Source organism: Bombus huntii, chromosome 13, assembly GCF_024542735.1.
Source record: "Bombus huntii isolate Logan2020A chromosome 13, iyBomHunt1.1, whole genome shotgun sequence".
NCBI classification, from domain to species: domain Eukaryota; kingdom Metazoa; phylum Arthropoda; class Insecta; order Hymenoptera; family Apidae; genus Bombus; species Bombus huntii.
In genome coordinates, this window is record NC_066250.1 from 9,448,897 (window position 1) to 9,464,280 (window position 15,384).

General features: G+C 38.8%; 1 long non-coding RNA gene across 1 annotated transcript in view; it reads right to left on the reverse strand.

The window, feature by feature from the left end:
• Window positions 1-8,301: 8,301 nt before the first annotated feature.
• Window positions 8,302-15,384, reverse strand: part of LOC126872383 (uncharacterized) — a 109,212-nt gene continuing 102,129 nt past the window's right edge. The window contains exon 2 of the long non-coding RNA XR_007691960.1: window positions 8,302-9,103. This is a non-coding gene — a long non-coding RNA (uncharacterized LOC126872383). The remainder of the gene's footprint in view (window positions 9,104-15,384) is intronic.

Below are 15,384 nucleotides of genomic sequence, written 5' to 3' on the forward strand. Positions count from 1 at the left end.
AATTTGCCACATTTCACGTTTTAACTCTATTAATACGTTGGCCGTCACGGTGGCCATCGATGAACCACATTATTACATTTGTAACCCTGTTCCAGCTAACGCCGGATATATCCGGCATGCATGAAATAATCCACACAGTTTAACATTTGCTATTTCTAGCATACGCCAACTCATTTGTTAATCAATGTTACTACATCAAGTATGTAAAAACAATATAAACATTTATACAATAATTGCGATTCGTCAAAATATGACACTAACAGTTAAATAATTGTCGCGTTGCTTGCCTTATTTATTAATATAAAAATGATTATTATACTTTCCCTCGCATATTACTTAGTCCATAATTACATATTTTAATATACCTAATGCAATTCCAAGTTTCGATGTCTTCAAAATATCTTTTGAAAAATTTGCGCTTGTAAAAAATTTCATCATCCGCAACATGCCATAAAGATTAAAACAAGATAAACTTTATGGGCTAAAAATTTCTCAATAATGCGAATGATTTGCCAGGAAACGCGCGCAAATATAATATTTTGCAAAAATGAAATAGCGATACGATACTTTACTATGGTGTAGCATATGTCAATCTATTACGGCTCCCAGGGCAAGATATACAAAATTCGTATGGCAGTCAACGTGTTAAATCATATTCAACAAATCGCAAAAAAGATATTTTCAATTAAGATAATTTAAACATCCTTGCATCTTTCTACGCCCTCTTCTCTAAATTTTAATTTCTCCCGTTCGAGTACACCTTCCAGGATACTCGTGGCGATAAATTAAAATCAGCTAGATCCGCAGGAAATATAATACCAGCATACAGTGCTCTAACAAAAGAAGAGTAGATACACGAACGCAATTAATGCTACTCATAGCGGTTGCGTGTTTAACAAGTTCGCCTTAATTGCACGACGCGGTGCTGTGCCTCACCCTCACCGTTTCTCGAGAGAGAATCGCACGGGGCGAGCGCGTGGGACTTGCTCCGCAGGATCGGAACACGTGGTAGGCATCGGTTCACGAACAAATCCGAGAATTACCGAGTACGAACGACCAGAGGAACGCACGATCCACGTGTGGAGAGCGTGCCACGCGTGTACGGGTATTTGTTGGTGGGGGAACCCGTACAACGGATGGAAATGGAAGGGGATCCATTGCATTCCACGAAATGACCACTGGACTCCTGCAGTCCCGTGGCGGCCTCTTGGAGACGTTCAAGGAAGCGAACCAAACGTCCTGCTTCGCGTTTCGATCGTAAGAAAGTTTTGCTTTAATGCTTTATCTTCAGACATTTAATAAAAAGGTTGGAAATTTGGGGAGGAATTTTTTACTATGCTAGAATTTGTTATGATTAAGAGTGTGGAGTGGTGGTTTAAGATTTATGAGATACATTGGCTACAGAAAATTTCCGTACACCTTTCGATTTATTACAGTATGTATATAACAATTAATTGAGTTCAATTGTATTAAGCTTCATATCATTTAATAGTACTCTCATATTACGAAAATGAATGAAATGGAAATATGAAACCTGATGCTTCATTGTAAAATAAAGGAAAATAAGTCAGAAATCGGGGAGTTCTGCCTTTTGAGGATTAAAGGAAGAGTTTTCTTCTTTCGAAAATGTTTTTTTTAATTTTGTTACATAAGAATATAATTAACATTTGGTTCTCAAGAAACAAGTAAACCACTTCCATCAATTCATTCATCACAAGAAGATGACGTAAACAATGGTAAATTTTAAAGAAAACTTGAAAAGTACCACGTTTTATAACCATTACTTTTATATACTTTACAATTTATAGAATTGATTAACGTAGCTCCTGAACAAGTGGTCCGATTAAGGACCAGTTTTTAATAATCGATTACATATATTTATTCTTATCTGAATGAAAATGTTGAAAGAGAATGTATTCCGAAAAATCGAGGGAAAGGGAAGGATACTGACCAGAATGTACAAAATATAAAGTATTTGAATAATGTGGCATCTGAACGATTCAAACGTTCCTCAACGTAAAAAAAGGAGGGGAAAAAATAAAATGGATAATCTTCTTCCTTCTTCGATTCATCTACAATTTTTCAGTTTAAAAATACCATCCAACTTTCTTCATCGTTATATACATAATACAATTTCCCCTTGTGGCTTGTCTATCGAAGGAAACGGAGAAAAACGGCTCTGTCCGGCGGTCGCGAATGTCTCACAGAGAAGGCATGCAGCGCGCAAAATAACCCGACTCGCTTTTTCCCGCAGTAAAAGTTAATTTGAACTTTTTGCCGGGTCCAGCTCGTGGTCTTGCTGAGCTCAGGTCGCGATCTTACCGTGTGTCCAGATATTTTGATGAGCAGAAACACAGTGGACCTGCCAGAGAATCGTAATTTGAATTAGCCGCGAGAGCCGAGGTTAATGATCCCTAAAGAGCAAAACCACGGTATCTGAATACACGAGTCGACGATATTACGCTGATTTTACAAAAAAGCGCCTCACAGCTATCCCAGCACTGTGCAAACACACAAAATTCGTTTTTCTTTTATTGCGTTACGATATCGATAAACATCGTCCAATTTAATGCTCACCTCGTATTAATCGAAAAGAAGTTAACGAGAACTGCTACAATCGTCGCCGCCAATTACCATTGCTAATATTATCGTTACATTTTCTTTGGCCGAATCGAATGTCACGCTTGGTTATCATTTTGCGATACGACTAAATGAGTTAAATTAAACGAACACGTATGTATTTGATATATCTCTTATATATACTGTGTATATAATATATCCATCCTTCCGGATTGGGAGCTATATAATTGTATTTACTATCGATAAAACAAGCCATTTCTAATGAAATCTCTAATTCTTTTGATTGACCAGGTATGTTATGAAGAGACGTTTTAATAATAATGAGATAAAGATGTTATCAGATTGCACTAGGAATATTTTGATGACTATCTACTTCTAAAATATTACTTCGTATTAATTAGTAGGATTAGAGTAGGGTTATAGAAAGATGTTTGTGTAAATAAGAAGTTATTGTTCTCGATAAAAAAATATCTTGGATGATGATTGACAGAATAATTGGCAGATAGATATAAAAAAATACCATCGATATTATTGTGAACAAATATCTCTAAGCATACGTGCGTTACATTATTTCTATCGAAAGAATAAAAAATAATTACATTCCTTTAATTCAATAAATTTATGCTTGGGAAGATTAACATTTAAGGAAACAATAATTCTCATCTACTACCACCCCTAAAATCTTCTTATCATTCTTCATAATTCATCTACCGTCAATAGCTCCTTCGATTCTAATTTTCCCTACACAATACACATCCTTTGAAACTTGGATTTCAAAATACGAGCTCGAATTCACCTCCAGGGTATTACAATCCGCTTGTTGACGATGCATTACAAGACTATCGATAGTTTATGAATATCTACAAGCACGAACGATCAGCGTGGCATACGAAACCGAGTTGTCGGCATTTCCTGGCTCACAGAAAAGTCTCGGTAGAACCAACAAAGAGGAAGGGAGGAGAAAGAAAAAGATATGAAAGAAAGTCTGAAGATCTAATCGCAGTCCGGTGACGTGAGTTACGTGGGTAACCGTTGTCGGCGAGAGACAAAAGTGAGCTGGTGCTCGGCTTCAGGAGCCCCATGCCGCACGATCAGCAACACCCTTAACCGCCATATCGCTGGTTTCATCATATTTATACACCTTGCCAGGTTGTTGCTTTCTTCGCGCCGTTTGAGGCTTCGCACGGCGTTTCGCTTGTTCGTTGCGTGCTCTCCATCTTGATACGCCTCATCATAAGTGTCATCGACGTTCTGTGCACGTAACATACGCGCGACACTTTCCGGGACGGCCCTCGTGAGAACTTCAGGGACGATCGATACTCCATGTTATCGGTGAATTCCAATTGATTCGCGGTTCGGTAGGAAATCGTGTTCAGAAAAAAAATGGTTGATTCTATGGAAATTTGGGAGTATAATATGTATGTGGAGAGGAGGACGTAAGGGTCGAGGTGAATGTTTATGAGCGATGTGAAGGAGGAATGATAACGATACCTATAAATATTCTTTTGGTACGAAGAAGTAGGGAAATGTGGAAGCATCGCGTATTTATCTAGGTTTGGTAGATATTGAAATAAGGGAAAAATATGTTAACTTGTATAATATAAAATGTCTGTTTGAAGCATTCTTTACGTAGATTATATAAAAAATTAAGTGGTTTGTTTGTATTATGATTTGAATACAATGAATCTCAATTTACCTTATTTTTTGTTTGAGATAGTATTGAATGCCTTTTAGTATCCCCTTCAGATTTAATTAGTATAATAGTATTGATATATGTAGCGCTTCGAAACCGAATATGCATTTATAAAAAAAGGTAAAAAAATGAAAGATTGGGAATCTTACTCAAAAATCATATCCGTCTATTAGAGAACTTACGACATGATTTATTACGATTTCAACAACACTTCAATTAACAGACATACTTTTACGAATAGTAAAGTTATATTTATATAAATCGAAAGGAACGGGCAATTATATTACTTAATAGAACGGTAATAGCATGGGTACATTACTAAAAAATCGATATACAAATTTTTGGAGAATACATATCGTTCATTAACCCATACTTTCTGATACTTTTCATCGTAACTTACGAAAGACATAAAGAATCTATATGATGGTTCTGATTTTACCAACCATAATGAATTTTTCAATTAAAAAAATGTAATCTTATACAGCCGGCACAGATTGCTTTGATGCAATTGAACGCACGTTATAATTGATATCCCTATCCTAAATGAACGTACATTTAATTAACATTCCAGCGGTAATTAATTCGTGAAAGTTTGTTAGAATCGGAGGAAGGATTACGTCACTAGTGGACCGGAGAGCTGATGAGTTTCTCGAAATTACACGTGGCCACGAGGCAATTTTTTCTTTCCGAGAGAGTCCAATATTTTTACACTTCCAGCAAAGGGGTTAATTACGATCTACGAGGGTCAAGGGGGAAGAGTCTCTCTAGAGGAGGATCGAGGCCGCTCTTTGCTTTTTGGCTTTGCCGATTTTACACGGGGAAGATAGATGAGCCAATTACGGAATCGACGAAATTTCACACCGTGGACGAAAATTCATTAGGGAGGTTCGTGAGTATAAATAAATTTCGTACACCTTTCCACGCCCATTCAGACAAAGGCAGGTGTCGGCGTGGTTTCTCGCTACGGACGACCACGTGGTTCCAGGATGGATTTACAATTTCAGGAACCTTTCAAGGGAAAGCCTTTCGTTGAGCTCGTAGGAATCCAAAGAATTCTTTAAAATGACGATCACTCGGTTTCTCGGCATCGGTTACATGGTAAGAACACATAAGGAGAGAGAAAAATTTAGATAACGAAGCAATACAATCCGTAAAACTGTAGTCTCTTCGACACGCCGAAACTGTTCTTTTAGTAGAGAAATGGGTTGATGTTGATCTGAATGGTTTGAACAAATCTCATAATATCAGGAAATTAGTTCGACCAGATAAATAGAGATGTTTAAGTAATTAAAACATATCCTATGAATTAGCTGACTTTTTTGAATTAGACGTGTTAGAAAAATTAATTTTATTAAGCGCGTCTATCCACTATATAGGTTAATTAGATGCATCAAATAGATCACCTTTGATAAATTAGAATAATTCAACGAACCATGGATAACTTATAGATAAATTCAAATAACTGAAATAAATATTCAGAGTAATTTAATAATCTGGTCTTCAAACTTAACAAGAATTAACTTCGTCAATGCCTTTAATAAATGTCTAATTTGATCTTAGAAAGAATTTTATGGCTGAAAATTTACACGTGATAAGCAACAAAGATAACGATTTTTAATTAAGAATATTACAACAAGAATATTCAATATGATCTTTTTTCAAAGAAGGAAGATTTCGCGGGAAACGAAATAGGTCAGGATGTTCCACGTAACTGGCGGATATCTTCCCCTTATTCCGTGAATTTTTTATCCGGCAAAAAAGAGGAAGATAGTGAACGGTGTTTTTTATTTCATGGCCGGTCTTCATGAGCGGTATACTCGTAAATTCATCTTTTAAACCCTCAGCAACGTCTTCTCGCTGAGTCGGAGACTTCTTAGAGGCCGTCGAGACTCATTTATTATTCAGATTTATAGCCAGACTCGAACTGACTCCCACAGATCGGCAGGTCTTTGCGAAAGTCTCCAGTGGCCGCGAGGCCCTTGAAGAGAGAGAACCTTGGAAATTCGACGTTTTTGCATACGACACGATCTTCGCTCGATTCGAATGAAAGCGGCGCATAACAAGCGACTCGCGTCGGATCTTTGTGCCTGCCTTTTGCAGAACACGCGTCTCGCTGATCTTTCTGAGCGAACAATCCCACGTATCTTATATCCTGTGTGTACCACCGCAAACTTGCTACAATTCCAACGTTGTTACTGTAGTAACGACATACTGTATATTCGAACGAGCGTTTTAAACCATTCACACTAACACGAAACTTTAAGCGAGCCACCATCGAGAAAGAGAGAGAGAGAGAGAGAGAGAGAGAGAAGAGATCCATCGGAAGTCCCCTAAAAACCGGGCAAACTCGTTAAACCTTGTCGTTGAGGCAACGTCCTCTAATCGCAATGAAAGCACGATACAGGAGGCTGACTTGTTTTCGTTCAAGCCCATTGCCAGGGAGCAATAAAAATAATTAAACAATCGCGAGAAACGAGCAGTGACAGCCGGCTGGAATTCTTCGAGTCGGCATTCGAACGTTTTACGTGGTTTGGGCGGCGAGGGACTTTAGAAGAGAGGGAGAGAGCAGCGTGCGCGAGAACCGGCGACGGTGAACAGACGGAGAACGGATGGAAAGAGAGGAGAAGGCAAAAGCGGCGAATGGATGGACAGACGGACACGAGGCAGACAGTATCGGATTGATCTTACCGAGTGAACCCAATTACCCACCGAACGGCCAGATTTATTGTTCAGACGAGGCCCTGACTGAGGGCTCCTGATGGCCCGATGGTGGCAGCCACTCTTTACGACGGCCCTGGGTCCTCTCCTGGACCAACGCGATCCACTGGATCCACCGGTGTGCTCTCGAAGGGAGTCGTGTCGCTTTGCTCACCCAATTATCAGCGGGTCTGACAACGTAGAACTAAACCTTCTGCGTTTGACCGCTACCGTATCAAACATCGAGCCTTTCTACGCTATGAGCCGTAGGTGCCAAGCGATTCGATCGAATCTCGGGATTCCCGGAGACCCGCAATGGATCATAAACAATACATAATTGACGTGATTTATCGGTTGGCCTGGACTATCTTCGCGGTCACGCGAGTGATCGACGCTGATACGTATCTCGTCAGCGGCGCTCCAATGGATTGGAGTTTCGATAGTCTCTTGCTCGATCGCGATTTCCTATCGTAGAGTTTAACTTGTAACGCCGTAGCTAGCGAGATGTGGTTTCCAGACCTATCGCTTTGGATTTAACTCGATAGGCTCTTGCGTAACTGCAATTATCGCTTGAATGCTTGTCGGCATACGACAAGATAGAGGATTGTTCCTAGAAACGCAGGGCGTGTTTCTTATGTACGATTAATTTGTTAATGCTGTTCGACCAGTGGTTATGGAGATAATTGGTGCGAACGCTGAATGGTTGGATAAATGCTACCGTTAATGAAGGGAACGCGCGTGGTAGCTTTTACACAAGATATATCCGACGATAAACTACAGCTAGCTAGAGGCTAGCGGTGGAAGTTTACGTTTGATGGAAGAATATGTTGTAAGACAAGTTACAGTTTGCTAACTTGTAGCGGGTTTTTGTGGGAGTTGCTATGTTAATCGCGCATGGCATTTTCTTTGCAATGTTCAGATTAATTCGAAATAGAAAAGATTCCTTTCACTCAACGCTGTTTAAGTAAAATAGGCAGCTTGATAATGTATGTAGATGTCATAATTTGATTTAGACGACGACGATGCAGTACTGTTATGTAATTTTTAATAAGGTGGGTTATGCATAGGTTTACGAGGAGTACATTATCAATTCATGGATAAGTATACCGGCTTTTTAGTTACACTTTTGAGTAATAAAATTTTCTGCTAAATTTCATAACACCTATTGAGAATAGTTACTAATAATAAAAAGAAACATTCATATTTATTGTAGCACATCGTAGGTGTAATAAATAGATTGCAATAGACTACGGTGGATGCGAACGAATTATTATATCATCTACGAGAAATTAAAAGTGTAAGATTGTACCAAAAATAAAAAATATCTCAAGTATCTCAAATAAAGTATTTATTATAATATTTAGAAAAAGAATAAATTCTAAAAAATTGAGAAATTCAAAAATGCAAAAGAAGCACAAAGCGAGGAATCTGGCTTAGGAGACCCAACCCCATAACCAGAAGTTTTAATGGTTCTCCAGAACTAAAGTTGACTGAAAATAGAGCGTTTCCGCGTCGTCAAAAGTGGCGTTTGGCCTGACGCGCGAGAGTTATGCAGATCGACGACAAAGGGGTGCCTGTTTGGCGAACGGCTGCAGCTGGCTGTCAGAGAGGGCGGGCATACTTTAGTCGAATGGGACCAAAGTGGAAGGATTCAGGCTCTTTGCGAAGCCGCCGCTGCGCTGCTGTCTCCGACGCACCGCCGCGATGCTAACTGACGCCTTAGAGGCCACTGATTGAAGTATTTATTGCCCTAGCCCTGGCTGCCTCGCCTTTATGCCCGTGTAATGATCCACTTTTGCATGCAGCCCTTATCTACGCAGCCTCCTGTGTGGCAATCTTCGGTCATGTCCACTTCTCCTTGGTCCACGTAGAAACCCTCCTTCTTCCGTCTTGCGTCCATTCTTCTTGCTTTCCCAGATTACGAGCAAACTTTTTAATTTCTTTATCCGCCGGCTCCAGAGAGATCAACAGAGATTTCTTGCCACGGATCATTTGCTGGGAATGGAAATTGCAACGGAGTTGGCGTTCTCTCTGCCGCGGCAAAAAAGTTCCCTTTTTGCGTCGTGCGTGGACTCCACCACCGATTACGCTTCTGATCTTCACAGTTAGAGTGTTTCTCTTTCATGAAACCACCTGTAAAAATGTTTTTTATGTAGAGTAGCAGTGTAATTAAATTCGTGATGGTTAAAATTTGTATAGACGAGATATTTGGCAAAATTTTAAGAAGCAAAAGAAATGTTTTAGTTCGTTCTAAATATCAATTTCGTTAATCTACTCTTTACTTTTCTAAAATCTTCTTTCAAGTAAAAGGTTCCATAGTTGAAGAATCACATCCATTTAGCATACAAAATATCCCCCTTTTTTTATCACAATTAAATTTAGCAGAAAAGTTTCAATGCAAACATGAAAAAAGGTATTTCTATAGAAAATTTTTATAGCAAAATCCAAGACTAAAAATTTACAACATTCAAGCAGCTACCGAAATGTCAATGTTCTTCCAATCCTATCTGTCCTCACTTTCTCTTCATCTCCCGATTAAACTGTTCACAATGCCATTTTCCAATCGATTTCACGATGATCGAATTAGAATATCAGGACGTATCCTAAACACCTTATCACCGAATGGGCGAATTTGTTTTGTCAGTAGTAATCAAAGTCCACTGACTGGTTTCGAACAATTACAACTGGTTCCGTTTATTACAAACTGGAGAAACGTGTCACGTGCAACTCGTTTCTCTTCGTAAGCAGTTGCTATCGAGTACCGTGCCGATGTTATTGAAATCCATCTACGTAACACCGGGCCATGAACAACAGTCCAAAGAATTAAAAAAGAAAGCGAAAAATGGAAAAAAGAGGAAACGATAAGAAGGAACCGGCGATCGTAAATCAAGTGCGCTTACGCGATCCGCGGTGTCTCGCGTAGAGAGGCAAGGGAAGGCAAGAAGTTGAAACTGAAACGTCGAAAGAGGCTGGCAGTCCTATAATTATATTATTACCCGCTGCGTAGCTCATGACTGCGAAGCCAATTTGTCTTCGGCCGCAACGAGTTCGTGCAATTTGTGATTTATCACTGTCCCTCGCCCTCCCCCTCTCCTCTCGCCTTTTCCTCTTGTCCGAGCCCGCCGCGGCACACAGTTCGAAACCGTATAATTTCTACAGCGTCGCGCGGATCCTACCGAGCGGATTCCGCTCGCCAGACGTCCATTCTGTTCTCGATACGACTGACTCAAGAGGAAGTTGCCAAAATGAGTTACATAGATAAATGATCCTTCAGTCGGTTACGAGCCGATCGCAGCGATCTCTCGGTTGCTTCCTCTTCTAAAGAAGACCTTACGCAACCACAGATCTCTATGCGCTTGAAAATGATTCTGAGCATAGAACTTTGATCACAAATGTAGATAAATTTCAACGCTGGATTATGTATTTAAATGATGCAGCATATAATACGTGCAGATCACGATCTAAACTTAATAAAAAATTTTTCTCAATATATCCTCACATCTTTATACGCATCTCATTTAAAAATTGTGGACCCGAATATGAAAGTAGAGTAGCGCACTTTAGACTTGATCACTACAAAGATATAATACAGTTACGATTTCCTGTAATTCCCATAAGCTACGATCCTTGCGTTATTATGTATATTGTCATATAGAGATTGCAAGTGTTCAATTCTTAAGGCATTAGGTCTCTGCTGATTATTATGTTATTATAAATAAGCTATTGTATTCAAGATTGTAATTTTATGTGGCAATAAGCGCAAAAAAAAAAAAGGGAAGAAAAACGGAAAAAGAAAGGCGTGACCTTTGAAGGTCCTTCAGGTTAAGTATTCTTTAATTCAAAATTCAATCCCTGAGTTTTCAATTTTTCTTTGATTATCGAAGTATCTAAAGCTCCTCTACGCTATTAAATACAACTTCCTAGTCCCGATAACCTAATATAGACAGAGTCCACCTTCCTGTGCTTTTTTACACTTGAAAAAGCAATTCATAATGTTGAATTTCAAAGGTCAATTTTAAAGACGGGAAATTGCAATTTTCTCCTCGCTTTCACAGAAAGATAAATTTCATCACTTACACAATTTTAAGAGAACACCAAAGAATTAATTGCAGCAATACGAAAAAGAGAACAGTATAAAAGGATATTAAAAAGACAGCCTCGGTAACTAAAGGTAACAGCGAAAGAACATGTGAAAAAGAGATTCCAATAATACAGAACGCAGCGGAAAAATAAAAACGCTAAAATGTTGAGATCGCATCAATGAAAGAATCCACACTACATTAATAAATAAAAAAGATGTTACATTAGTACAACAAGCAATGCAACGACATAAAAAAGGAAATTGCAACAGCAATTTTCTTTCTGGTGTATTTATGACAGGACAAATGCACCAGAAAGATATTCCAGAACTAAAAAGATAGCAAAAAGAAGCACTTTGTAGAGCCCATTCAGACACCAAAAATCATATATATAAATAAAAAAAAAAAACCCTCATCTTCACCAAGAGATAAAAGTATAACCGTCAAAGTGTTTCGGCCAGGGGGTCAGTTTAATGACACCCAGAGCGACGGATGAAGAACGATCGCACAAAGTCGGAGCGGTACGAGACCGAACGTTGCGAATCACACGTTGCCCGCTAGATGATAAATCGCGGGGCGGCTCTGTGGAGTTCACCACGCGATAATTAAAATCGGTCGATTATAAGTGCATTTGGCCGCGGTAATAGTCGGTTGCCCCGAATTCCCTCAAATAGCTACGTCTCAATTAGAGTTTCTTCCCTTACAGTTTTCGAGGCCTCATCCCCATGTTAGTCCGATGCTCGCGTTTAATTGGTCGCGCAGTTTTAACGGAATGCAAAGGGAACTCCGGTGGCTTTCAGGGAACAGAAGAGAGCAATTACCCTGGAATTAGAGCGGTGGCAATTTCAGTGCACGAATTACGCGTGCGAAAGAAATCCTCCAACTCTCCGAACGAGGAGAAGAAGAATGTCAGCGTTCTGGAGCCTCTTCGAGTCCTTCTCGGACAGGAGAAAATGTTGAAAACTTTGGCAGAAGAGAAGGCTTCGTGTCCTTCTTCTCTCTTCCCCGAACGGTTGATTAACGTTCCCCAGAGATCGACCGCTTCCATGAATACAGATGGCAAAATGAAAAGTTTGTTTGCAACAGCTGTTGTCCCTCGGGCTCGAATTAAATCAATTACGCATCTCGTCGTCTTTCATGTTTTACGGTCGTTGCGATTTTGTTCCTTGAACTACTTCACCCTAGGAAACCCTGATAGGGAGAGAGAATCAACTACTCATTTGACTCATTTTTACTGAAGCTGTTCCTTTCATTGTATTTTTCTAACTTTCTGTAGTTTTTATTGTTTGCTACTTTACCCACCTTTTGAGTGGGAGCACTGATTGTAATTAAATTCTAGTATCATTGAATATCATGGAAATGGTGTACATTTTACTTGCTCATATCATTTTAGCCCTTGCCACGCCGTTGTTGAGTTATGAGTAATACAAAATGTACTGAACATAATTCTCTTGTCAGGATTAATGGAAATTTCATTTTCAAATAAATTGCTGTCTTAAAAGAGAAGATCTTTTGTCCTGAAAAATATATTCGATAAAATACATCCTTATCTATTGCACTTAAACCCTATACTTATCTTGAACGAAACCGAAATATATTTTCCTAGAGTTTTCACAAACATCTAGACTGCAAACGTTTATGCAGATCATGAACATAATTAAACATATGGAATCTAAGCAGAGATTCATTTCATCCTCGAGTGTTATAAGGAGTACTATACTTCAAATACTTTATATAGATACCTATCTATATTTGCGTATTAGGTATATGCACTCGGTACATTTTTTCACATTTAAAATGCATAGAAATGTATAATTTATTACTAACGTGTGTCTAAATTTCCAAACATTCTAAACTTGTTCACGTTTCTCTCTCCCACCCCAAATTTGAAACTTCCATAGGTAAACAGTTTCGGGGTCCACCGTTTTTCCTATTCGTTGGTCACGACGAATTACCGATTTCATCGGTGCAAATTAAATTTTCACGTGACGCCGTTGCTGGCCCCGGTCATTAAAAGTGAATTTAGTCGAGATTGGAGCCCAGTGAAAAGCAGGGCATAATGGCGCGTAGTCGAAAAAAGGCGAAATGGCGGGACGGTAGCGTGGAGAAAAAACCGAGGCACCGTGTAGACAGGAGGCTCGCGCGCGAACCCGACAATGAGATTTGCATTTTTATGCACGGGTGTCGTCCGAAATTTTGTGGCAGTGTGTTTTTGTCTGGGAAGAGGGGCCGGTCGGGCACGCGACGAAAAACCGCGTATGGTCATTTTAAATTCATTAGGCGATTCTGAACGGGGCCATGAGTGAATCTGGTCGCTATAGGGGGAGGAAAGACGATTTACCGCCGCTTTCCGGCCCGCACGCCGTGATTCTTCGTAATTATTTTCAGTCTTGTTCCTCTGGTGGATCAAAGCGTGTACGGATACGAAGTTTTGAATGGACCGGGGCGCATAATGGCTCTAAAATTCGTCCATAATTACCCGGGAGTTCAACGGGTGCGCGGGGAAAAAATTTCAATTTACCCGCGAGTACGAGAAACAGCTCCAGCCATCGAGGAATAAATTGTTCCGCGCCAAGACGGTCTGTCTTCTTTGGGGATGTTTGCGGTTATCGCGCGTCGCCAGCTGCGCCTTGACAATTTGGTTTTGTTACTGTTTCTTCTAGCTGATATTATTCTAATTTACATATGATTGTCAATGCTTGAAGATAATTAATGTCTACGCATACCTATTCCGGCACAAAAAAAAAATAAATGTTCTCATTCAAATTAGATTCTTATATACAAATTCATATTAAAAATTCGCAGTTAGTTTTATAGTTAAAAAATACGTTTGCGGCAAGAAATTTAAATATTATTCCTATTCTTTTTTAATTTATTTTCTTAAATTATTACATGAACAACTTAGGAGCTACATGCTTACCGTAATAAATTGAAAAATACAGAAACATGACGTTACAGACATTGCTTTTTAAGTTTACAAATCCTCTAAAATTAAATATAAACCATGTCCTTATGTGGATGAAATGAAGAAGCGAATAAAAGGCGAAGCTGATCAGTTTGGCTCCTAAAAGATGCATATATTTTATTGACTATATGTAATAATAAAAATACAGATACGGAGTCTGTAGAAGAGTATAAACATTAATTTTGTTTACGTCAAAAATTGAATGTTTAGAAGTTTGCATATGTTTAAAATATATTTTATTAAAAAAATCTTCATATTCTGTATCGATATAAGGAACGATTCGTATCCTTCGTTTTACTCTTGTTCGATAGCCCATGGATCAAGCTAATCAGCCTAAAGTTGGTCGATTTTCAACCAGTCCCGCGAAATTTGCACAAGACCGACTTTTTCGACAAACATCAGGATTGTTCGTTACATCTAAGTGTCTAACAAGCCGAAGATACGGGAGCCACGTACTGCAACGTCGAGTTAATTAATTCGCGTAATAAGGGCGGGCAACCGTGTGCACGGCCATCCGCTTAATTAGGTAATGATCCGATCCATTGAAGTTGAATGCGACTTTCGATCAATCTCCACGGCGAGCCTAATTATCGCAATCGACCGGCAGATGTAAAGTTATCTTTGGCATCTAGGAATCTTACGATTCTCGTATACCCTTTTTCCGATCGGAGAGCTCGAGTACGATTGCTCGGAGTTAATTTAGTCTGTTGGGAACACGGAGATCCTGCAACATCGGCAATCGAATCGTCATGGTCGATTTATATCTCGCAGATCGTTATCGCTGATATTTACTTTCATCTGTCTCGATTGAAACGGCTCGGTTAATTGTGCTAAAATTGAATTAAACGGACTGGACATTACTTAGGACAAACGTTAATTAGGAATGCGAGTTCCAGAAACTAGACAGATTCTTTTGTGAAACGGTGTTTTGAGAATTTTGTGTCTAGCAAGATGAAAAAATCTCTAATAAATTTGAGGGATGTCCAATAAATTCCTGTTGCAGAGCATTGATTTATGGAATCGTTTACTAATAAAACGTTTCGTTGTAAAGTACATATCTACGTAATAAAACGGTTTTAAGATGTTAATTACTCTATTTCAATCATCCATAAGCAGTTATTAATTTACTTATTGAAATTGAGATATAATTATATTTCAAATAAATTAATATAGAATATTACACTATATTTTAGAATATAAAATATTTTTTACATTTCAGATTTTATTTGCCATTTGTCAACTACCATAAGACTCTAATTAAAAAAAAATCACAATATAGAAGAACGTTACGCTCAGTATCGAACAATTCAATATTTCATTAAATCTGAAAAATTTCGATGTGTACATATTTGCATTTATCGATATGAAAT